The sequence below is a fragment of the Apodemus sylvaticus genome, chromosome 6 (genome assembly GCF_947179515.1).
Source record: "Apodemus sylvaticus chromosome 6, mApoSyl1.1, whole genome shotgun sequence".
NCBI classification, from domain to species: Eukaryota; Metazoa; Chordata; class Mammalia; order Rodentia; family Muridae; genus Apodemus; species Apodemus sylvaticus.
In genome coordinates this window covers 28,756,472-28,783,574 of record NC_067477.1, presented here as the reverse complement: position 1 = coordinate 28,783,574, position 27,103 = coordinate 28,756,472, and positions in this window count along the sequence as shown.

The following is a 27,103-nucleotide window of genomic DNA, read 5'->3' as shown; positions in this document are numbered from 1 at the left end:
GGTTCAATGGTATTATTTTAAATTTAATGTCTATTTTATTTTGTATCTCGTGTGTGCCATGAATTAGAAATGCAGTATCCAAAATACAGCCTCTGGCTGCTAAAGCTAGACCTTACTGTCAAAACTAAGCAAGTATGAGGCAGTTTCCAGATGAAGTATTAAATCATAGAATAGGTACCAGAGGCTCTGAAAAGAGGAAGACTTCCTATGAATTTAAGTGATTTGCAAAGGATAATTCCAGGAACAGTGGCTATAATGTAATTTCAATCCTTAAATGGACCTAAACTAGTTAGAGTTTTGGGAAAAGAGTTTGCATTGGAGATCCCATTTATTCCCTCCCCTAGGAGTTCTGGGAGACTGGGTAAGAAGAGGAGAAAAGCTTATATAAGTCAGAAGCAATGGAGGACACCAGGGGAACATGATGAACCAAATCAACAGAGAGCTCAAATAAACTCAGAGAGACTGGAGTTGTAAGCATGGGGCCTGGGTGGGTTTGCACCCCTTCCTCTGAATATCTGTTATAGTTAATAAGTTAATGTTGTGGAGAGACTTCTAACAGTGACAGGAGGTGCTTCTCTCACTTGTTCATTTATTTATTTATTTGTTTTTGTGTTTTTGCCTGCTCTTGTGATTCTTTCCTCTTATTGCCTTGCACTGCCTAGCCTATATATGAGGGCTTTGGCCTTGTCTTACTGCATCTTTGTGTCATGTTGGTTGTTCAGGAAGCCTACTCATTTCTTGAAAACAAAATGAGAAGAGAGCAGTAGAGGGAAGGAAAGCTGTGCTGAGGATGTATTATATGAGAGAAGAATCGTATTCAGTAAATTGAATAATCTTTCAACACAGAGAACATTTAAGATCTATTACTATGCTAGATTTGACTTTGTGAAGTGATCGAATGTAAAGAGGAAAATATGAATGAGAACCCAAGAGAGATCTAACTGTATTGATCTCTCAAAGTCAGTATATGGATACTTTGACACCCAGGAGAAATGTGAAAGTACACAAATACCCTAGGCAGAACTTTTCCTTTTATTAAAAAATCATTACATTTACATTTATTTTCATATATGCTTGGCTTATAACTTTTACTGTATATTTATTCTTTGATTTTAATGCATTTCAATTTGATCATATTCATTTACTGATCGACTCATAGATTCATTTCCTTCTTTTTTCATACCACACCAACCCAACCTTGGTTCTTATTGTTTTTATTTTTGTTTTTAAATCTATCTAGTCTCATTAGTGTTGCCTGTGTGCTCATATGTGCATGGTTATCCACTGTATTGTGCTAAAATTACCCTTAAAGAACTTTTCCTTTCCTGAAAGATATCAGTTCCTCACCTAGGATGACAAAATAAAAAAAAAAGAAAAACAATGAAATTTTTATAATCTATACATCCCGTTGAAAGTTAATATCCAAAACATATAAAGAACTAAGAAAACTAAATAATAAGAAATGAAATGACCCAATTTGAAATGAAGAAATGTTGCTAAACAGAAAATTCTAAATAAATAATAACTGAAATTGAAAATTTGAAATATTATATGCAACATATCTTCAATGCCCTTACTCAGAAAGGAAATGCAAATCAAAACTACTCTGATATGTCAAGGGTCATTTGAAGAGTAGTTTGGAAAGCTAATAAAGTAGAAACTTCCTAAAATATGTATATGAAGGTGATACAAATATAAGCCACCAAATAATGGAGGAGATAAAGCTCTGACCAGCCATTTCTTCTCACCAAGTAAGGCTTCTCTCTTTTGGGCTACATAAAATTACGTTTTTGATCAAAGGGTTCCCACAGTAATCCCTGAACAATTCTGACTGTGCCCAAATCTATTGATTGTTTTCCATAAAGGCCCCATCGCTGAAGAAATATCTTTATACTCATTGGACTTAGAGAAGACAATATAGAGTCTACATAATGCCTACACCTCTACATTCTAGCATTTTTGGTAGAGGAAAATATACCACAAGCTACCAAAAGTGAAACATAAATACCAAGTCAGAATTAACTCTTTGATAAACAGTGGTGTCCTGCCTGCAAGATAAGCCAGCACAATGGTGGATCGAAGCTTATGGAAGTAACCAATCCACACTTGTTTCGACAGAACCTCACTTTAAAATATAGAAACCATACTTAACGAGCCAGGATGGCCAATAACCTGAGATAAGGTTGTCTGGGGACCTAGGATAAAGCCAAATATTATTTCTATTAAAACAAACTACTAATTTAGCAATAACATTACTTCTAATATATTTCTCTTCTGTTTGTAGATAAGTGCTTTGCTCATTCATTGATAGAAAAAGTTTTTGTTTGTTTGTTTGTTTGTTTGTTTGTTTGTTTTTTTCCTGCAGGAGATGGGAACAAATACACTTTCCACAGCCAGGCATTTTGTAGAGAATGAAAGACCATGTAATCCTTATTCCTAAGTGGGATGCCTCCACTAAATCCATCCCAATGTGACTCAGAAAACCCTGGAGAAATGGAAGGTTAAGAAATGTATGAGCCAGTGGCTGGAGGCCATCATGAAAACAAAGCCCTCTGAATCAGTATGACTGAGGCGCATATAAACTCATATATGAACTCAATGAGTTGTAGCAGCATGCATAGGATCTGTAGGGAATTGCTCCAAATGGGATCCTACAGCTGTAAGGAGAAAAAAACCCATGTCCCCATCTCTAATCCACAAGCAACCTCTAATCGATAATCACTTCAAATAAAAATTAGTTTCTTCTAAGAAGTCTCACAGGAAACATATATTACTCTTGAGGGTGAGGTGCATTCCTAGCATTAGATGGCCCACAGAAAATGAACTCACAGCATCTTTGCTGGTTTCTTGACTCATAATTTCCCAGAAGTAGGTTTCTTTTCTTCTTCTTTTTTATTTTATATTATTTTTGTTTATCTTGTTATCTCTCCTTTTACCCTAAAAAGGAGGTATGTTCTTTGTGTACATACTATGTTTTCCAGTTTAGTGTCTTTATGGGATCCTTCAGTGTGTGAACTCGTGAGTCTCTGATTCTTGTGCCTTCTCTTTGGCTCTTTTCATCTGTTTGCTTTATCCAGTGCCACTTTGGTAGCTTTGATTTTATCTTATTTCTATTATTTTGCTTTTCTAATGAGAAACAAAGAAGAAATTGGATTCCGAAGCGAGGGGCAGTGGGGAGGAGCTGTTAGGAGTACAGGAAGGGATAAATATAATGAGAAATTATTATATGAGAAAATAATCTATTTCAAATTAAATGGAAAATTATCTGATGAGTTATCTTTGTGTTTTAAACCATCCTAAAAATACTGGAAAGTATTCCTCATCCACCAATGGAATAAGGAAAAAATAACAAAATAAGAGTCAATAAAAGACTCATTTTGACAAGTAGGTGTTTTTCTTTTCCTTCACTTAATCCTAATGGCTGAAATGGTCCTTCCAAAATTCAAGATGAAATTTAACTGCCCTTATAACAGCAGTAAGAGTTGGGAACTTTAAGGGGTCATGAATGATTTTCCTTCAAGAGTGCCATAATGTTTTGTTAAGAGACTACATTCCTAATGAAGAGAAGGAGTTTAGCTAAATTTATAATCTTATGTTTCTCTGGGCTTATTTTAACTTCTGCCATGTTATCACATAACATACATCTTATTACAAGATGCTTGTGCCTTGATAGTCAAGTTCCAAGTGTCTGAAACCATGAGAAATGAATTAATTGGTATGAATATCTGTGTTTGTATACTTGTTCATGTGTACACATATGTGTATACATTCATGTGGATGCCAAAGATATAAGTTAAGAAACAATTTCTAGATGGCCTTTCCTTCAGCCTCTGCTCAACACTTTGTTTCCTTATTTGCTCCCATGAGTATTTTTTTCATCCTTCTAAGAAAGACTGAAGCATTCACACTATGGTCCTCCTATTTTCTTAAGCTTCATGTGGTCTGTGAATTGCATCTTGGGTATTCTGAGTTTTTGGGCTAATACCCAATTTATAAGTGAGTAGATACCATGTGTGTTCTTTTGTGACAGGGTTACATCACTCAGGAGGATATTTTCTAGTTCCACCCACTTGCCTAAGTATTTCATGAATTCATTGTTTTTAATAGCTGAGTAATACTCCATTGTGTAAATGTACCACATTTTCCATATCCATTCCTCTCTTAAAGGACACATCTGGGTTCTTTCCAGCTTCTGTCAATTATAAATAAGGTTGCTATGAACATAGTAGAGCATGTGTCTTTGTTATATGTTGAAGCATCTTTTTGGTATATGCCCAGGAGTAGAATAGCAGGTTCTGGAATTCATCCCATATATAGTCACCAAACACAGACACCATTGTGGATGCCAAGAAGTGAATGCTGACAGGAGTCTGATATAGCTGTCTCCTAAAAGGCTCTGCCAGAGCCTGACATATACAGAGGCAGATGCTTGCAGCCAACCATTGAACTGATCACAGGGTCCCTAATGGAGTAGATAGAGAAAGGACCGAAGGAGGTGAAGGGATTTTAACCCTCATTGGATGAACAACAATATCAACCAACCAGAGCTCCCAGGTCTAAACCACCAACCAAGGAGTACACATGGAGTGACCCATGATTCTAGCCATATATGTAGCAGAGATGGCCTTGTTTGGTATCGATGGGAAGAGGTCCTTGGTCCCATGAAGGCTTGATGCCCCAGTGAGCTCAGAGAGGCGTGAATGGGTGGGGAACATCGTCATAGAAGCAGGAGGAGAAAGGATGGGATAGGGAGATTTGGGGCAGGGGAATTAGAAAAGGGGTTAACATTTGAAATGTAAATAAATAATATATCCAATAAAAAGTAAAAGAAAAAAAGAAACAATTTCTATTGTTCACCACCATCTTTGAAAGTTTCTCCATGAACTGATTTGGTCAAAGCGGATGGGAAATGAGCTCCAAAGATCTTCTATCTTTATCTTCACAGCTTTGGAAATACAGGTGCATACCATCATGCCCAGCTTTTAACATGAATTCTAAGAATCTAAGTTCAGTTCCCTATTTGGGAGGCTAGAATATTAAACACTGAATCATCACCTCAGCATCATCAGTCTATCTATAAATCATTTTGTCTTTTGTATTTTGTCATACTGGTAGAAAACTGACTAAGACACAAGATGAAGGAATGTCCACAGAGGGATGCATGTATGTTTTGCTTGTTCTTATGAGAGAGAGTAGAGTAAATGATGGATGTAGCAAGTTCAACTTGGACCACATGTTTGTGGTTTCACAGAAAAAAAATATGGTAGGTATGGAGAATTCTACTAAATGGAGGTAAAGCTCGGAGGGAGAACGGGACAGGAAAGAGTTTGCAGATTGATTGGCAGGAAATGAAACTCCTGCCTTGTGATTTCCAGCTTCTGCGGGAGGTAAGAACAATGAAGTCCTTGAAAATAATGCAGGATGTGGTTAGGTCAAGGATTTGCAGAGCACAAAGCAAGTTAGAAAACACAAAATAACTATGGTAGAGAACTTAAAAAAGAAATGCCACTCAGGAACACTTAGTTACTGCTGCCAAAAGTCTTTTATTCTGCAAGAATGAAAATTAGCACTGATCTCCCACTCGACGTATGAAGTTAGTGTCTTAGCTTCAGAATCTTTGAAGGATAAATTACTGGGATGCCAAGGGAGCTAATGGAAATTGCTCAGCCCAAGAATTTGGAACTGCATGAATGAAATATCTACCTGTCTTTGTATCTATGCTTGTTGCAGAGCAATTTATTGGTTAATTTATAAATGATCGTCAGTTTAAAGGTCTGGCAGAAACACATATGTGTACTTTTAGAAATGCATACTCTTGGAAATTTGCCTGAAGGTAAAAACTGAGTGTAAAAGAAATCATAAGGGGCTGGAAAAATGTGCACATTCCTGAGAGCTGGTAAGTAACATTAAGAAAAAGCATAGAATGGGTAATATGTTTCATAATGGCAAAATACCACCAAGAAATGGGGGAGACAACAAATATATTGCCTTCCCTTGCTTCATATTTTTATTTTCCCTTAATTCATTGTTATTAATAGATAAATTGGTTTTCACACTCCTTGACAATGCAATTAAAATTTTGTTCTTACCTCTAGATTATAATGGAAATACTTCTAAATTTAGATATGAATTAAAAAACTGAATGTAAATTTAAAATTACTTGGGCAAAGGGGAAATATCAATGGTATTAATGTAATTAATGCATCAATAGTCTGAGATTCCCTTGTCAGATATGAGTTGAAATGGGTACCCCACCAAAAGTATGCACCACTCTCAGCCTGTTGTGCCTATACTTAAAAATAAAGGCTTTGCAAGTTTGATCAAGTTACCATGGCCACAAACCTGGCTAGAGTAAGCCATTATCCAGCCTGAATTTTCTGTATCAGTATGAACAAGGCAGTCACACAGGTAGCACACCTGTATAAAGAAAGAGCCTGGAATGGCAGATATAGAATGACATGTCAAAGGACACTGAAAGTTGAACATTCCTCAGAAATTATCCACAAACAAGGAGTGATCATCACAGTGTCAGAGAATATAACTTTATGCCATTGATAGCAGAGAGTTGATTTTAGGAAGTTTCAGGTAATATTTCTCTTGTTTTAAACTACCCAATTATGGTCACTCTAGGAAACTAATGCATCACGTAAACTATGCACAAATGCTTACAAAAAGCTCAGCAGTGGCCATGAGACAATTCCCTTTCTGGCTGTTTATTTGTTAAGCCAGATGGCTTTGAGGTCTGAGTCATTCCATTTTTGCTGTGGTTTTCATTATCAAAGACCCCACCAATCCTTTCTGTTTTGAAAGGCTTTAATTCCCAATTCTAAAATCAGAGCACTTCAGCACGGGGCCAGCATACCAATCATCTCTGCAGACTCAAATACTGGAAGGTGGCTAGAGTTACAGGCACTTGTACAAACGAGGAACCTAGATGTTTAGAAAACTTTTCATTCCAACAATTGACCCAGCTTCAGTTCATCACATTTGACTTTGTGAGTTTTCTGTATTTCTATCAATCCTATTCATTCATTCTTTCATTCGTTCATTCATTCATTCATTTGAGACTAAACACACACACAGAGGGAGAGAGGGAGAGAGAGAGAGAGAGAGAGAGAGAGAGAGAGAGAGAGAGAGAGAGAGAGAGAGAGATTGAAGATGTTCCTCCTAAACACTGTTGAAACAGTTTGGGAAATCAAATGATCAAATATTCTTTTCTTAACATTAATCATCAAGATTACCCAACAATTGTACTTATTTAATGAAAGAACATAGACTGACAAAAAGGGCTTTATACATTTTCATCTATCTTCCATGTGTATGTGCACACTTATTCCTACATCACATACCCAAAACCACATACCTATACTTCCCCCTCCCCCACAAAAAAGAGTACAGATTGACAGGAGGCAAAAAGTCCACACATTTACTTCCTCATGTATTAAACCACATATTAAACATTGTTTATTATACTTATTAATAATTTATAACACTGACCTAAGAAATATTTTACTCCCAGTGAAAGGATGACATAACCCCCACACACACCAAACCTTCAACACAGAAAATGTCTTGCCTATAACATGCGCAAGGACAAAGATGGAACAAAGATCGAGCAAAGGGCCAACCATTGACTGGTCCAACTTGAGACTATCAGATAGGCAAGAAAAAAGCTCTGACAGTATTAATGATGCTCTGTTATGCTTACAGACAGGAGCCTAGCACAACTATCTTTCTAGAAATCCACAGCCAAACATCAGATGGAGCTCAGGGAATCTGTGGGAGAGCTGAGGGAAGTATTGAGGAACCCAAAAATGGTAGGGACTCTAGAGGAAGAATAACAGAGTCAACTAACCTGGAAACTTGGGCACATCCAGAGACAGAACTACCAATCAAAGAACAAGCATTTGGATGGACATAGGCCCTCCACACATATGTAGCAGATGCACAGCTTGGACTTCATGAAGGTTCCCCAACAATTTGAGCAGCAACCATGTTGCCTCACTTTGGATCTTGCTCCTTTAGATAGGGTGCCTTGTCTGGTATCAGTGGAAAGCGATATGCATAGTTCTGCAGTGACTTAATGTACCAGGGTGGGTTGATACTCAGGGAGAAGGGGCTCTGTAAGAGGTGCAACCGGAAGAGGTGAGTGGTAGGCTATCAGGATGTAAATTCAATAAATATATTTATTAATTGGATAAAAAGAAAAGAGGGTGGTAGTAGGCAATCAGGATGTAAAGTGAATAAATTAATTTATGAAAAAAATGAAAAGATATTTTATTAACCTTAATTCAGATATTTTCTTATATTTTAATTAGTAGTCTGGACAACACACGAAGGTTATCTGAACTATCTTTCTGAATTCAAATAAGCCTGCTTTCAAAGATTCTAAAGAGAACTATTCCTATTTTTTCCTTCTAATTTGGAGTCAGCCTAATTTCTCTCATGCATAAAATTCAATATCGATTGACTAATATATACCTAAGAGATATTCACTAGTATAAACAAAGTTATATTTTAATAAGTACACTACTGAGTGATCATTTGGTACAACTTATTTTAATATCAGTGTGTGTCCTGTGCAAAAAGACAAGTGTAAAGATTTTAAAACACTCAATATACATTACTTATTTCATTTTCTTCATTTTTCTACTCATCTTTGATTTCCTTTTTCCATTCAAACTATTTTAGTTTAAATGGAAATATTTAAACTAAATATTTAAGTATTTAGTTTAAGCAAAACCAAATTTTTACAATACATGAGAATAGATTTATAATTTCCAATATAACAAATGCTATGCTGAACCGACTTGAGGTGTGTTGGAGAATAGCTGTGGTTTCTGTAAGTTTGTGTGTATCTGCAGAATCTGGATGGCCTTGAGCAAAACTATAGGCTCAAACCACAACTTCAGTTGTAGAGACAGAGCTAAAATTTCTTAGAAAGATTAGTTGGCATTTAATTTAGTTTTTCATGCTCTGCTCCTTGACCCCTACTGGGAGATGTGTCTGCCTTTTGAGCGCACCTAAATTTATGAATCATCTGCTTGACAAATAATCATGTAAATTAATGACACTTGATAAATATGCCTTTTACAATCGCAATAATGACAAAGCTGTGCTTTGTTAATGGGGCCATTTATAGCTCACTAATTTTAGATCAGAAATAATGAAGTTTATTTTTTCTGTAATTGTTTCCAATGTCCTTGCTCTGTCTTTGAGTTCAAAACGATTCTGTGAAAAAGACTTCTTCAATAATGTTATAAACATTCCTCCAGTACTATCTTTTACTTAATTTACATACAATTTACATTTTCAGGAAAATACATATTTATGGCATAGTGGAGATCCACTGAGATGAAGCAGAACAAGAACTCTTCCCCTGCTTCTCACTTCACTTTATTAACGACACTCACTTCCGATTATTTTAAGACCATTGGAGTTTGGCTTTTTTCAAAACAAATCAAGACCAGAAACAGAAACATAATTAGATAGCTGTTGATTTGCCTATCTACTTTTCAAATGGAGAAGTTCTTGTTCTTCTAGACTCAACCTAAGACTATCTATTGTCAGTTGCTCACAAGTTTATCCCTATCCTTTTGACTATCCCTTCTTGGTCATCAATTGCTTTACCTTTAGAAAAAGTATTTCCAATATTCATGTCAATAGCCTTTGATATTTGAGCTATCCCTATCATGTATCATGATACATGTAGATTGGATATATCACCCTTTCCTTACAGATTCCACGGTCATTTGTTTTTTGGGTTTTTTTTAAATTTTTTTCTATATTCTTTGTTTACAATCCAAATGATTTTCCCATTCCCTGTTCTCCCTCCCCATAAGTCCCATAAGCCCTCTTCCCTCCGCCCATTCTCCAATCAACTCCCTCCCACTTCTCTGTCCTGGTAATCCCCTACAATGCTGCCTCAAGCCTTTCCAGCACCAGGCCCTCTCCTTCCTTCTTCTTGGGAATCATTTGATATGTTAATTGTGCTTTGGGTATTCAGAGCTTCTGGGCTAATATCTGCTTATCAGTGACTGCATTCCTTGTGTGTTCTTTTGTGACTGGGTTACCTCACTTAGGATGATATTTTCCAGATCCAACCATTTGCCTAAGGCATGAGGACCTGGGCACAGGGGATAAGTTCCTGAACAGAACACCAATAATTTATGCTCTAAGATCAAGAACTGACAAATGGGACCTCATAAAATTACAAAGTTTCTGTAAGTCAAAGGACACTGTCAACCAGACAAAAACGGCAACCAACAAATTGGGAAAAGGTCTTCACCAACAATCTTTGTATATATCCAATATATACAAAGAACTCAAGAAGTTAGACTCCAGAGAGCCAAATTACCCTATTAAAAATGGGGTACAGAGCTAAACTAAGACTTTTCACCTGAAGAACTTTGAATGGCTGAGAAGCACCTTAAGGAATGTTCAGCATCTTTAGTCATTAGGGAAATGCAAATCAAAACAACCTTGAGATTTCACCTCACACCAGTCAGAATGGCTAAGATTAAAGATTTGGGAGACTGCAGGTATTGGCAAGGATGTGGAGAAAGAGGAACACTCCTCCACTGCTCGTGGGATTGCAAGCTGGTATAACTACTCTGGAAGTCAGTCTGGCGATTCCTCAGAAAACTGGGCATGACACTTCCAGAGAACCCTGTTATACCACTCTTGGGCATATACCCAGAGGATCCCCCGGCATGCAATAAGGGTGCATGCTCCACTCTGTTCATAACAGCCTTATTTATAGTAAGCAGAAGCTGGAAAGAACACAATGTCCCTCAATGGATGAATGGATATAGAAAATATGGTATATGTACTGTGCTTTCATGTTTCTACATCTCCATACTCATTTTTATCAGAACCCATCCAAACACTGTTCTCCAAAAAACTGACTGGACTAGCACCATCTCTTTGACCATAGATTCAGGTCATCGGCCCGAGTGACAGGTCTTTTATCCTCTCAGACATGCCTTCGGGATATTTTATTGTCTTTGCCGAGACATCTCATTTATTTTCTAGATTTTATTGCAATTTATCCTACAGTACGCCTTTACTTGGATATATGAGTATTGATCAAGACTTCATCATCTCCTTAAATACTCCGCTTTAGAAGAAACTACCCCACTCATCTTCTTGATATTCCATATCGAAACTTTTAACAGTCCATTGCAACATTACCTACAGTCTCCAAAATTGTCTCCATAGTGAAAAGAAGTGGTGGACACACAGAGAAATAGTATTATATCCTTTAATGGTATAGGAACCAGCATGGCATTTTCCCCTTTCTTTTATGTATGGGCCCAGTCCTAATTTCTTATAGCATAGTGGATTAGGTTTTATAAATATTTTATTAGTAGAAAAACATCCCCAAGAAGTAAGAAGACACAACAGAGAGCTCATTCTAGAATACATTGTCAGGGTTCAATCTCTTTTGCACATAATTGACTAGTTGGCAAGTTCTTTGTGATCTTCTAAGGTCAACATTTTATAAAGGGTCTTTGCATACATCAGAGAGTAGAAAGATGGGCTCTATCATTTGATGGTTGTGATTGTTATGAAGTTTAATCTTGGTTGTCACTTTGACGTACTTAGGAAAAGAAACAGCAAGTAAACAATTGTCTTCATCAGGTAGGGTTGTGGACCTGAGTCTGGAGCATTTTCTTGATTTCTAATTGAAGTAGGAACTAATAGTCTACTGTGAGTGATTTTTTTAAAGCACTTGGGACCAGGAAGTTTAAAAAACTAAACATGAACCAGGGATCAAATGAGTAAGCAGCATTTTTCTTTGCCTCCAGATATCCACCTTGAGTTCCTATCTTGGATTACCTCAGAAATGTGAGATAAAAAAAAGCCATTATCCAAGATAACTTTGTCAAGTTTTTTTTTTTTCACACAGTATCAGAAACCAATAGAAAACAAATAACAGATATTCTACCAATAAGTCAACTGTCCTTGCAGACAGTGTTATCTAAGGTAAACATAGCCACAAGGGAGGGTAGACCTGTACTGCTCTGCTGACAATCCAAAGCCTTGTGCCCAAGACTTAACTCATTGCCAAAAGCAATTTTTTCTGGAATTAGTGTTTTTCATATCAATTGCGTTAACCAAAGTTTCAGAAAGTTGTTTCTTTTACTATGTATCTATGCTATACTTTATCATTCTGATTTGATGTAGGTAGATTATTTTACATTTACCTTATGACATTTAAGACATCTAGATGAATTTACATTTAAATATTTGATACTTCTATTTTTACAATTCTTTTATTAGGTTTCTTAACACTGTGATTACAAAGTGATTTAGAAGAGTCCAGAACATTTCTTTCATGATTATCACTTCCTAATTCAATTTTTTAAATTTTCTATATTGTTTGTTTACATTCCAAATGATTTCCCCTTTCCCAGTTCCCTCCCTCCCCCATAAGTCCCATAAGCCCTTTTCCCTCCACCCATTCCCCAATCACCCCCTCCATTTTCTCTGTCCTGGTACTCCCCTACAATGATGGATCAAGACTTTCCAGGACCAGGGCCCTCTCCTTCCTTCTTCTTGGGAAGCATTTGATATGTTAATTGTGTCTTGAGTATTTAGAGCTTCTGGGCTAATTAATATCCACTTATCGGTGACTGTTTTCAATGTGTATTCTTTTGTAATTGTGCTACCTCACTTAGGATGATATTTTCCAACCATTTGCCTAAGAATTTCATGATTTCGTTGTTTTTAATTGCTGAGTAGTATTCCATTGTGTAAATATACCACATTTTCTGTATTCATTCCTCCAGTGAGGGACATCTGGGTTCTTGTCAGCTTCTGACTATTATAAATAAGGCTGCTATGAACATAGTGAAGCATGTGTCCTTATTGCATGCCAGGAAATCCTCTGGGTATGTTATACCACCAGGAGTGGAATAACAGGGCTCTCTGGAAGTGTCATGCCCAGTTTTCTGAGAACTGCCAGACTGATTTCCAGAGTGGTTGTACTATCTTGCAATCCCAGTGGAGGAATATTCCTCTTTCTCCACATCCTCACCAACACCTGCTGTCTCCTGAATTTTTATCTTAGGCATTGAGATTTTACCTGAGATTTCACTTAATTCAATTCTGTTATGCCAAAATTATCCTCTACTTCTCTGTTATGTACTTGTCAACCGTCTATTAACACCTATTTTTTGGCTCAATATATGGTTTGCTTCACCATGAACCATAAACACTTCAAAATACTCAGTATCTGGAATACTGGGCTACAGGGTCACACCAATACTATGTGTGTTTATAGAAGAGTAAAATCCAGGTTGTGCTGCTTTCAGTGCCACTATTGATATATATTAAATATATTTTAGAAAATTCTGTGATTAGAGAATTCAGATTTTAAATATGACTCCAGACATATCCTCTTTTTCATTTTTTTTGAGCCTAGATTCTATTTGAAGATTTTCTCATCAGAATGTATACAGTGAAAATTGACTGTGGTTTTCTATGGAATCACCCATTTTCCCTTAAGAAATACTTTTCTCTAGCTGTGATATTCTTCCTTTCATGTCTTTTCCTGTGTGTATTCTCTGTCATTGTAGTGTATATAAATTTTTCTTTTCTTACATTTAGCTAATCAGTTTGACACTTAAAATGTAATCTTAATAGATAGCACTTAGTTGGGTCATGTTTTATTATTTCATTAATGAGGCTGAGAGTAAAGTCAGAGAGTATGGTGAAATGATTTTTTTCCAGTATATATAATATTTTGTTATTCCCTTTACTGTTTTATATTTTCTGCAGAATAACAAGAGTGATCTAATTCTATGTATTTTGTTTGCCTTTGGATATCTGTGTATTTTATGTTGTATTCAACAAAAGAAGAAAAGCCTGCTGTGATCAATGCTAAGAAGACTTTTTGGTTTTCTTATGATACTCTTGCAGTTTCTTCTGTTTAAATATCTAACCACACTTCTGATAGAATTTCTATGAGAAACTTGGATGCAGATGTTTCAGTATTAATAAAATATGAGCTCATTTCTGAATTAATATTTGTTCAAAAACAGACCTATTAATAGCAAAACCATACAAACAATTTTTTAGTTTGATCAATCAAGAAGGAAATATAAATATAAACTACAATCAGGGTGATATAGCATCCCAACTCTATTAGTAGAACTGCTGCCAAAAATTAAAAAGAAAAATAATTGTTGGTAAGAATATAGAAACAAGAGAGAACTATTTACTTTGGGTAAAAACTAAATTTACATGTTTATCATGAGAACAAAATGGCATGTTCTCAAAAGTAACAGCAGAACAATTGTTACCAGAGGGAAAGCTATTATCTAGTGCTTAACATATGTATATGTATTAAGAGACATGCAACATGTTTGTGAAAAAGATATCTGCACTTCGGTGTTTATTATGCCATTGTTCATAACAACAAAAACATGAAGTCAATTGTATCTGAGAAAGAATCAATGATAACTATGTGAAGCAAACACATGTAGAGGACCACATCTCAAACTCAACATGAAAATATTATTTTGATTTGTGATGCCATGGAGGGCATTAGACTCATTGAATATACCAGGTACAGAATGATACATTCTGCATTAACTTACAAGTGTGAATAACCTCTATGAGTTAATCTATGTGCCATTTGAAATGGTAGATACTAGAGACTTAAGATTGATTGGATAGGAGGACTGGAACATAGTGACTTAAAACTAAGTTCTAGCTAAACAAGAAAATTCAAATGTAAATATATGAAAATACATTTCTATCTGATACTATATTCATTTTGTTTATATAGTCATGTTACTCAATGCCTATTAAACAGAATCTACATTAAACAAAATGTAACTAAATGTGCAGTGTTGGACCATGACAATGAGAAATAACCTGATTAAGATTTAAAATGATCTTTCATAACTGAAATTTCACTAACATTTTATATAACATATGCACACGGCTCTATATTCATACTAATATGTACAATGAAATTAATTAGTTAGAAAAAATATCATTTTGCATATAACCAAATTTCTTGTGAATAAAAGTATTTTCGACATTCCATTAAACTAATTTTACAAACATCTATGATTTTTATTTTATATGTATAGTTATTTTGCTTGAATTTTTGTCTGTGTAGCACTTGCATGCTTAGGGATCATGGGGTTTAGAAGAGTGCACTGGACGATGCCCTAGAACTGGAGTTATAGATGGCTATTAGCTGCTGCAGAGGTTCTGGGAATAATTCTATCTTAAGTCATATAAAAGAGCATATAGTGCTCTGAACCATTAAGACATTGCACCAGCACCAACACATAAAAGTTTCAATGGCAGATATTCTGGTACCCTGGGAAAAGGTCTCACATGATATAGTCTACTGTCTGAATAATGCTGCCATTACCAAGAATAATTTAAGACTGAAACATTGTGTGTAAAATTTAATGTTGGTATTGACTCATGAAAGAAATAGCAGTTTATGCTAGAAGACCTGCATTGCAGTTCTTGATTTCCAAGTTGTTGACTAATATATTACTCATGTCTTGGGAATATCATTAAAAATCTTCCCTAGAACTTTATATGGCATCCGTTAATATAATCACATTATATATTCATTTCTGACACTTAATGAATATATGGGCACATTATCTAACCAAAAGTTCATGGCCCTGCTTTCATATAATTACAGTCTACCACATTAATCTTTTTCTCACACCCTATTCAGCACTAAGGCTCTCTGAACTATTGAAAGGACCTTGTGAGCTCACAATATACTTTTAAATAGTAGAATATGTGCATTCAGCTATCTACAAATCTAGCCTAATATATTTGCCTCATGAGACTTCTTGCATTTTATAATATAGAAATTCTCTGTGCCTTCCTCTGAACCTCATAATTACATTGAACCCTATGTGATCAATCAGAAGACAAAAAAAAAAAAAAAACCCTTGAAGATGTTTTAAATAGTTACTAAGAATCAATAAGTATTTAAATATGTTTTAAAGATCTTTTAACTATGTCTCAATTATCTGATTGACTCCAGTGAAACATTAGGAGGACTCTGACACATTTTAAACATATCTAAAAGGAATTTGTAAGATTATTTGAAGTAATCCTTAGGATCCATGGGAAGAACAACCCTAACATATTTCACATGAAGCCCATGTGAAGAGTCCCATGCTTGCAAACACTTGGAACTGAGTTGCTGGTGTGTTAGCATTTTTATGGTTATAATAAAATATCATGAACAAAATCAATTTGCAGAATAAAAGGTTTATATAACTTATATTTTCACATTACAGACAATCATGGAAGAAAATCAGAGCAGTAACACAATTGGAGGCAGGAACTCAAGGAAAAGCAGTTAAGGAATGCTGCTCACTAGATTGTTCCTCTTTGCTCGCTCATACTGATTTATTACAGAAATCAGGATTGCCTGCTCAAGTGTGGTACCACCTACAAGGAGCTGCATTCTTCCACATCATTCATTAACAGATAAGTTAATACTATGGCAGCATCTCTCAACTAAGTTTGTGTTTCCAAAAGATACTGCTTCAAGTTGGAAAAACGTAAAGCACTTAATTGACTTTTACTTTCCTAAAATGCTCCAAAGGTACAAGTATACATCATGCAATATAGAAGTGGACATTTTGAACATAATTGGTGACTTTGAAGATGCCTCAAGAAAGATCTATAATGAGAGTAATAATGTCTAGCGGTTAGTAAAACAGCTAACATGCATAATAACTAAGCCAAAAATTCAAAGTACAGGTTTATTATTACCAAAGCCATCATGGATTAGATAAATTCTTTCACATTTAAGTATTACCATTCAATAGTCTCTGGACAACTTCACAGAAAATAATTACTGAGTTTCTAATCTTTCCTGAGTGTGTTTATTCTCCCATGTTCTAACAATAGATACTGACACAATTCTCTTAGCTACATAATGTTATCTTACTATTATGATCTTACCCATTATCTCACATCTCATAGGTAGAGATAGGAAGTATTACAGATATTATTATCTTTCAGAGCATCTTCCATTATGTAAACAATAAAATTAGCAATTTTTAAATTTTAATTTGTTCATTACCTTGACCTTTTCATTCCCTATTCAGTTCTACTAAGATCACAGAAAAAATTTTGATGAAAACATACATGGATACTTGATTTAGAGCCTTCATTTGTTGTGTTGCTGTTCCAAACTTATTTTTGTGCATTGTAGTTTACATGCACATTATCTATCAGCAGCAAGAACTTTACAGTCATTATCATTATCATAATGGCTGTTGTGTGTTATGTTTCGAATTTAGTACCCATTTGGAAACCACAAAAAAGAGACAGGAAACTTGAATACAATCTATGCAAACTCTAAAGTGAATTAAGCTCTCTGAAAATTGTCTTTTATAATGTAACAGTCACAAGTTTGGATTGTTTAAAAAATTAAATAAAAAATATCAAGGACTTAAAAGATGTATATGTGGCAAATTTTAAAGTTAGACAAAAACATGTTTGATTTGGTCAGGGAATGTGCTAATGATGTCATATTGAGCATCCTATTTCATAACCTCAATCATTGATATGAAAGATGGGATTGGTACAAAAGATAGTGTTGAGATATTGTACAAAATAATTGAGTCAAAGTAGTTAGCATAGTATGTGACACAAAGAAGAAGGTCATGGAATATCACTAGATGCTGCTACATATGCTGCAAACCATATTTGAGAAACTCCCATAGGAAATATCTAATAATAGCAGCACTAAATTTGAACTATTTATTCATTCCAAAACACAATTACTCAAGTAGTTGCTCAGTAACTGATAGGTGGTTTTCTCTGTCATTTATCCTAAACTCACTACTTTTAATTTCTCAATTATATGTTTCTAAGTTAAAATTTTATTTCTTGAAGAACTAAAATGTCAGTCAAACATTATCTCAATTCAAGGCCCATACCTAAACATTGTAAAAGCAACATGAAACAGACCAGTAGCCAACATAAAACTAAATGGAGAGAGATTTGAAGCAATCCCATTAAAATTAGGAACTAGATAAGGCTGCCAACTCTCTCCCTATCTATTAAATATACTCAAAGTGTAGAGAAAGCAATTAGACAACAAAAGGAGGTCAAAGGGATACAAATTGGAAAAGAAGAAGTCAAACTATCACTATTTGCAGATTATATATTAGTATACACAAGTGACCCCAAAAATTCCACCACAGAACTCCTAAACCTGATAAACAACTTCAGCAAAGTACCTGGATATACAATTAACTCAAATAAATCAGTAGCCTTCTTATACTGAAAGGAAAAACAGGCTGAGAAAGGAATTAGGGAAACAAAATCCTTCATAATAGTCCCAAATAATGTAAAATACCTGGGTGTGACTCCAACCAAGCAATTGAAACATCTGTATGGCAAACATTTCATGTCACGGAAGAAAGAAATGGACGATCTCAGAAGATGGAAAAATCTCTCCTGCTCATGGATTGGCAGGATTAATATAGTAAAAATGGCTATCTTGCTGAAGCCATCTACAGATTCAATGCAATTCAACTCAATTCTTCATAGAGTTAAAAGTGAAATTATCAAATGCATTTGGAATAACCAAAAACCCAGGCTAACACAAACTATTCTCAACAATAAAAAAAACTTCTGAGGCAATCACCATCCCTGACCTCAAGCTGTATTACAGAGCAATCCTGATATAAACTGCATGGTATTGATACAGAGACAGGCAGGAAGATCAATAGAATAGAACTGAAGACCCAGAAATAAACCAACCTATCTGTGGTCACTTGATCTTTGACAAAGGAGCTACAATGATCCAGTGGAAAAAGAACAGCATTTTGTACAAATGATGCTTGTTCAATTGGCTGTTGGCATGTGGAAGAATGCATATCAATCCATTCTTATCTCATTGTATAAAGCTCAAATCCAAGTGGATCAGGGACCTCCACATAAAACCAGATACACTGAAACTATGAAGAGAAAGTGGAGAAGAGTCTCAAACACATGGGCAGAGAGAAAAATTTCCTGAACAGAACACCAATGTCTTATGCTCTAAGATCAATAATTGGTAAATAGGACCTCATAAAATTCCAAAGCTTCTATGGTAAAGGACAGTGTCAATAGGACAAAACTGCAACCAACAAACTAGGAAAATATCTTTAGGTTAATATCCAATATATACAAAGAACTCCAAAAGTTAGACTCCAGTGGACCAAATAACCTATTAAAAATGAGGAATAGACCTGAACAAAAAATTCTCAACTGTGGAATATTGAATGGCCAAAAAGCACCTAAATAAATGTTCAGCATCCTTAGTCACCAGGGAAATGCAAATCAAAATAACCCTGTGATTCTACTTCACATCAATCAGAATGGCTAAGTTCAAAAGCTTGTGTGACAGCAGATGCTGGTGAGGATCTGGAGAAAAAGGAACACTCCTCCATTGTTGGTGGGATTGCAAGTTGGTACCACACTCTGGAAATCACTCTGGCAGTTCCTTAGAAAATTGGATATAATATTACCTGAGGACTAAGCTATACCACTCCTGAGCATATACTCAGAAGATGTTCCAACATATATCAAGGACACATGCTCTGCTATGTTCACAGCAGTATTATTCATAATATTTAGAAGCTGGAAAGAACTCAGGTGTCTATTAACAAATGAATGTATACAGAAAATGTGGTACATTTACAGTATGGAGTACTACTCAGCTATTAAAAACAATGAATTCATGAAATTATTGGGCAAATGGATGGAACTGGAAAATATCATCCTGAGTGAGGTAACCCAATCATTAAAGAAAACACGTGGAATGCACTCATCAATAAGTGGATATTAGCCCAAAAGCTCAGAATACCCAATATACAATTACAGACCATATGAAGCTCAGAAAGTGGGAATAACAATATGTGGATACCTTAGTCCTTCTTAGAAGGGGAACAAAATACACATGGCAGATAGAGGGTGGGAGAAACTGGGGAGGAAAAGATGAGGAAAGGGGAAAAATGTGGCAGGATCAGATATGGCAGGAGACTGGAATGAGACACAGGGTCAGGAATTTGAATAGAGGTGTATAGCAAAGGGAGTTGGGTAACTGGAGTTAGACACCAGCAAGTCCCAGATGCCAGCAAAGCAAGAAGCTCCCAGGACCCAATGGGCATGAGATTGGCTGAAATGCCCAACAAAGGGGTAGGAGAACCTATAGAGACTATATCCAAACATTAGACAAGGTACCTCAGTTGGCGGGATGGGGCGACAGACTACTCTCAAATTTTTAACTCAGACTCATTCCTCTCTAAAGAAAACAGAGGAACAAAGTGTGGGGCAGAGCCTGAAGGAAAGGCCCTTCAGAGACTTTCCTGTTATATTTGTATCCTGACAGGCTCTGCCAGAGCATGAAAAATGCAGAGATGAATACTCACAGCCAACCATTAGACTGATCACAGGGACCCCAATGGAGGAGTTAGAGAAAGGACTGTAGAAGCTGAAGGGGTTTGCAACCCCATAGGAAGAACAACAATATCAACCAACCAGACCTCCCAAAGCTCCCACCACTAACTAACCCATGGCTACAGATGCATATGTATCAGAGGATGGCCTTATAGGGCATCAATGGGAAGAGGGGACCTTGATCTTATGGTGGCTGGGTTCCATATTGTAGGGAAAGGCCAGGGAAGTGAGGTGGGAGTTGGATGCTGAAAGGGAGAACACGCTCATAGGGTGGGAGATGGGACAGAGGACTTCTAAAGGAGAAACCCATGAAAGGATATAACATTTGAAATGTACATACATAAAATAACCAGTAAAAAATAAAATAAATTATATAAAACAAGGAAAAATAAAAGGCAAACACAAAAATGTAAAAAAGAAAAATTGGCAGGTAATTTTAAAATGTCTGGGTCATTTTGCTTTCTCAAAGTACTTGGATTCTTATAATTTATCTACATCCTTACCATCAGTTTTTATTTCCTGTCTTTCTTATCATACTAATTAAGCACTGTTCATCATGCTTTGGAATTAAGTTTCTATACCAAACAAAGATTTGCCCATCTTTACAAATTCTTGTTAAATATTTGTACATTTTCTTTCTTTTTTTCTTTTTTTTATTCGATATATTTTTATTTACATTTCAAATGATTTCCACTTTTCAGGCCCCCACTCCCCAAAAGTCACATAAGCCCCCTTCCCTTCCCCTGTTCTCCCATCCACCCATTCCTACTTCCCTGTTCTGGTTTTGCCCTATACTGCTTCACTGAGTCTTTCCAGAACCAGGGGCCACTCCTCCGTTCTTCTTGTACTCCATTTGATGTGTGGATTAGGTTTTGGGTATTCCAATTTTCTAGGCTAATATCATCCACTTATTAGTGAGTGCATACCATGATTGATCTTTTGACACTGGGTTACCTCTCTTAGTATGATATTCTCCAGCTTCATCCATTTGTCTAAGAATTTCATGAATTCATTGTTTCTAATGGCTGAATAGTACTCCATTGTGTAGATATACCATATTTTTTGCATCCACTCTTCTGTTGAGGGATACCTGGGTTCTTTCCAGCATCTGGCAATTATAAATAGGGCTGCTATGAACATAGTGGAGCAAGTATCCATATTACATGCTGGGGAATCCTCAGGGTATATGCCTAGGAGTGGTATATCAGGATCCTCTGGAAGTGATGTGCCCAGTTTTCTGAGGAAGCACCAGACTGATTTCCAGAGTGGTTGTACCAGTTTGCAAACCCACCAGCAGTGGAGGAGTGTTCCTCTTTCTCCACATCCTCACCAACCCCTGCTGTCTCCTGAATTTTTAATCTTAGCCATTCTGATTGGTGTAAGGTGAAATCTCAGGGTTGTTTTGATTTGCATTTCCCTAATGACTAATGAAGTTGAGCATTTTTTAAGATGCTTCTCAGCCATCTGATGTTCTACAGGTGAAAATTCGTTGTTTAGCTCTGTGCCCCATTTTTTTAATAGGGTTATTTGGTTTTCTGGGGTCTAACTTCTTGAGTTCTTTGTATATATTGGATATTAGCTCTCTATCTGATGTAGCGTTGGTGAAGATCTTTCCCAATTTGTTTGTTGCTGATTTGTCATTTGATGGTATCCTTTGCCTTACAGAAACTTTGTAATTTTATGAGGTCCCATTTGTCAGTTCTTGACCTTAGAGCATAAGCTATGGGTGTTCTGTTCAGGAACTTTCCCCCTGTACCGATGTCCTCAAGGGTCTTCCCCAGTTTCTTTTCTATTAGCTTCAGTGTGTCTGGGTTTATGCAGAGGTCCTTGATCCATTTGGAGTTGAGCTTAGTACAAGGAGATAAGGATGGATCAATCCGCATTCTTCTGCATGCTGACCTCCAGTTGAATCAGGACCATTTGTTGAAAAGGCTATCTTTTTTCCATTGGATGTTTTCAGCCTCTTTGTCGAGGATCAAGTGGCCATAGGTATGTGGGTTCATTTCTGGATCTTCAATCCTGTTCCATTGATCTGCCTGCCTGTCACTGTACCAGTACCATGCAGTTTTTAACACTACTGCTCTGTAATATTGCTTGAGGTCGGGGATACCGATTCCCCCAGAATTTCTTTTGTTTTTGAGAATAGTTTTAGGTATCCTGGGTTTTTTGTTATTCCAGATGAATTTGAGAATTGCTTTTTCTAACTCTATGAAGAATTGAGTTGGGATTTTGATGGGTATAGCACTGAATCTGTAAATCGCTTTTGGCAAAATGGCCATTTTAACTATATTAATCCTGCTGATCTATGAGCATGAGAGATTTTTCCATTTTTTGAGGTCTTCTTCCATTTCCTTCTTCAGATTCTTGAAGTTCTTGTCATACAGATCTTTCACATGTTTGGTAAGAGCCACCCCAAGGTACTTTATACTGTTTTTGGCTATTGTGAAGGTTGTCATTTCCCTAATTTTTTTTCTCAGCCTGCTTATCCTTTGAGTATAGGAAGGCTACTGATTTACTTGAGTTGATTTTATAACCTGCCACTTTGCTGAGGCTGTTTATCAGCTGTAGGAGTTCTCTATTGGAATTTTTTGGGTCACTTAGGTAGACTATCATATCATCTGCAAATAATGATAGTTTGACTTCTTCCTTTCCTATTTGTATCCCTTTGAATTCCTTATGTTTTCTAATTGCCTGAGCTAGTACCTCACATACAATATTGAAAAGATAAGGACAAAGGGGGCAGCCCTGTCTAGTCCCTGATTTTAGTGGGATTGCTTCAAGTTTCTCTCCGTTTAGTTTGATGCTGGCTACTGGTTTGCTGTATATTGCTTTTACTATGTTTAGGTATGGGCCTTGAATTCCTGTTCTTTGCAAAAAATGTTTACTAAAATTTTAACTAAGACATTGCCAATAAGTTATTGAATTGTAAGTATACATTAACACATGATTTAGAAGTTATATTTGGGGGAGAGAGGTCTGTAGTTCTTGATTCTCATTACATTTCCAGACAAAACTCACTGAAGCAGTTCTGCATGATCTTGCAAATTCTTAATTGCCCCTGCCTTGAACACTGTACTTGTCTTTATTGGAAATAATCATGTGTCAAAGAGCTACATCGAAGGCACAGGGTCCACAGTATTCCCTTACTCATTGTAAGTAATGACAAACAAAGCAGTATTCGAAGTTCTGGGATTTTTTTGTTTGTTTTTAGATTAAAAGTATTGCAAAGATTAAATTTTAATGTATATATTCAGGTCATGTTACAGAGTGGATGAAAGTATTTGACTGTTAAAGTAAAAGCACTTAGGGTTTGATTTTTTTTCATTTTATGTTGATAGCGTAGTCATTTCTTACATACAGGAAACAAAGCAATAGACAAAAGATGCTTGAAAATATATAAGTAATCCTCATGTTGGGTTAAATCTGATACTTTCATATCTATTTAGTTAGCTGTTGAAATGGATTAAGCCTTTGAGGAGAGGCTTAAAAATTCATTCCAATATGATATGTAAAACTTCTAAGAAGGAAGAACTGGATGAATACTCACATTCAATAAACAATGTCATTTAAGTCATAAACTTTAACATGATTTAAAACTTACACCATCCTTGCCTAGATTCTACATTTGTGGGAGCATCTGTGGTCCCTGATTTTAGTAAATGAGAGTGGAGTTGTATTCTTATTGTATTTGCATACCACAAGTAACAGGTAGAACTCACAAAAAACATTTGTTTTCTGTTAGCAATCAAGAATTCACGATGTGAATATAGACAGACTATAACATGAAATCTTTCACAGACATTTAATCACTATTCTAATATTTGCTTGGCTTTCATGAGATAACTTGTTAGATGTCATTGTTCTAATGCATGATCATGTTATTTTATACACACACACACACACACACACACACACACACATATATATATATATATATATATATATATATATATATATATATATATATATATATATAAGTTATACTTGTTTTCAGCAAAATCTGGAACATATCAAGAATCTAGTTCTCAACAAGAGATTTCTGTGGTTTGTTTTAAATTTTACCATAGTATGTTCCTGTCAAATCTTGTTCTTTATTTTGGTTGAATAATAAATCAAGTCTATAACACTTTTATTTCAAACATTCTTTTGGGTTATTTACAGAACATAGTATACACATAATTCTGCTCTTTATGCAGCAGTAATAATGCAACAGATAATTGTAACGCTATAGTGAACTGTTGGTATTTGTTTTTCAAAATGTGCATGACGACCAATTAATGCTCTACTTCTTAAAGTATATTTTGAGGGTCAACCACTCCAATTTTGGAATTAGATAATCACTAACTGAAAATATTAAAAAAATGGATTGAGAAGAATGAATGATCTGGAAATGACCGCTTAAAAGTAAAATATAAGAAATAGCAAATATTTATCCTGGAGGAAAAAAACCAGCAAATTTCAAACATTAAAATTGCCCTTAGATGAGATGTGAGATAAAGGCTTTTGATCTAATATTTATAAAGCAGAAAGATTTACATAGTCGTTAAAAGAAGGACTTTATTAGAAGTTAAAATATTTCTGACCATATTTTTGTCAAACAGATCTGTGCCCTTGAGCAATGCTTTAGTAAGTGTGAGCAAGCATTCCCACCCAAGAATTCCCACTTTATTATAGCAGAAACCACATTTAGCTCAAAATGTTTATTCTACAAGGGGAAGATAGATAGATAGACAGATGACGGATGGATGGACGGTTGGACAGACAGATGGGTAGGTTAGAAGATAGACAGATAGATAGACAGACAGACAGACAGACAGACAGATACATACATAGATAGATAGATAGATAGATAGATAGATAGATAGATGGATGGATGGATGGATGGATGGATGGGTGGGTGGGTGGGTGGGGGAGTGGATGGATGGATGGGTGGGTAGGTAGTTTGGTAGATAGATAGATAGATAGATAGATAGATAGATAGATAGATAGATAGATGATAGACAGAAAGATAGATAGATACATTTGAACATGAATGTGACATTATTCTAACCATTCAAATGGAGACTAATATAGCTGGGTGGAGGTCTTTGAATATAAAATTATAGAAATTATGACACGGCAGAAAATGACTTTCTTTGGTAGTTCAGTTGACTTGAAAATTGAATGTTATATGAAAATATACATTGAAATTCTGTAAGATGAGCAATTAAAAACATTAAATTTTTAAATGTTTTTCAACAGATGACAGGTCCACACACATAGATTTTAAAAAAACAAATCCTTTCTAGAGTCAGTGAACTGTCTCAACAGTTCATTGGGCTTGCAGTGAACCCTTGACAAGCTGAGGACTTGAAGCCTGTGTCTTTCTCAGCCACTTGGCTTTCTTCAAGCTTTTGGAGGAAAGTGCAAACTAATCCCAGTGAACCAACCAGACCCCCAGAGCTCACAGGGACTAAACTACCAACCAAAAAGCACACATGGAGGGACCCACGACTGCAGCTGTGTGTGTGGTAGAAGATTGCCTTGTCTGGCATCAATGGGAGGGGTGGCCCTGGGTCCTGTGAAGGCTTGATGCCCCAGCTTAGAGGGATGATAAGATGGTGGGGCAGGAGTGGGTGGATGGGTGGGGTAGCACCTTCCTGGAGGCAGAGGGAATGGAATGGGGGGTTTTCTGGGGAGAGAGAAACGGGAGGGGGATAACATTTGAAATGTAAATAAAGAAAATAACCAATTTGAAAGAAAGAAAGAAAGAGAGAGAGAGAGAGAAAGAAAGAAAGAAAGAAAGAAAGAAAGAAAGAAAGAAAGAAAGAAAGAAAGAAAGAAAGAAAGAAAGAAAGAAAGAAAGAAAGAAAGAAAGAAAGGCAGAAATTGGTTTCCAGCACAACAGTGACCTGCAGCTTCAGCTCCAGGCAATCTAGCACCCTACCACTGTGACTTCCAAAGCTGTTGAAGTCCAGGCAGTAGGAACAGAAAAGGTCTTAGAGCACATGGAATGCAGCCCAGCACCCCATAGCACAACCAGAATGGGTGTGTCTCAGACAGGCATGGATCTGAGGATTAAGTGTCCTCAGGACTTTCTTGTGTTGTAGAATTTTGCTCTGCTTGTTGTCTTCCCAGCCCTCATAATCTGAGAATTGCGTGAAAACTCTAAAAGGACATACAGTACTTCACGGGCACTCACAGTAATAATGTTTGATCTTTTTCAGGCACTGCTGCTGGTGCAGATTGATGGTTCAATCACCACCTTAGAAAAGAACTTAGACACGTGGATTGTGAGCAATGACCACCACCCTTAGAAAGCATTTGGGAAAATAAATCGTTTGTGAAGCTAGGAAAAGATGTTTTTGCTAGTGACTCTGATGTAGAAAATCTTAGGGGACAATTTGAAGTTCAGAAAACACACTCCTATTAGTTGAGCTAGGGACTTTTTGAGGTTAAGGAACAAGAACAATGGCAGCACTGACAGATGTCACTCTTGTAGAAGCTGGTCTTTGACACACAGACATCTGCATACACAAATACAACAAAACAAATGAACACAAACACATGCGTTCTCACAAAATACAAATTAAGAAAAACAGAATGGATCTGGAAAGTATTTGAGAAAATGAATTTAGCATGATCTTACAATTGATGGGACACA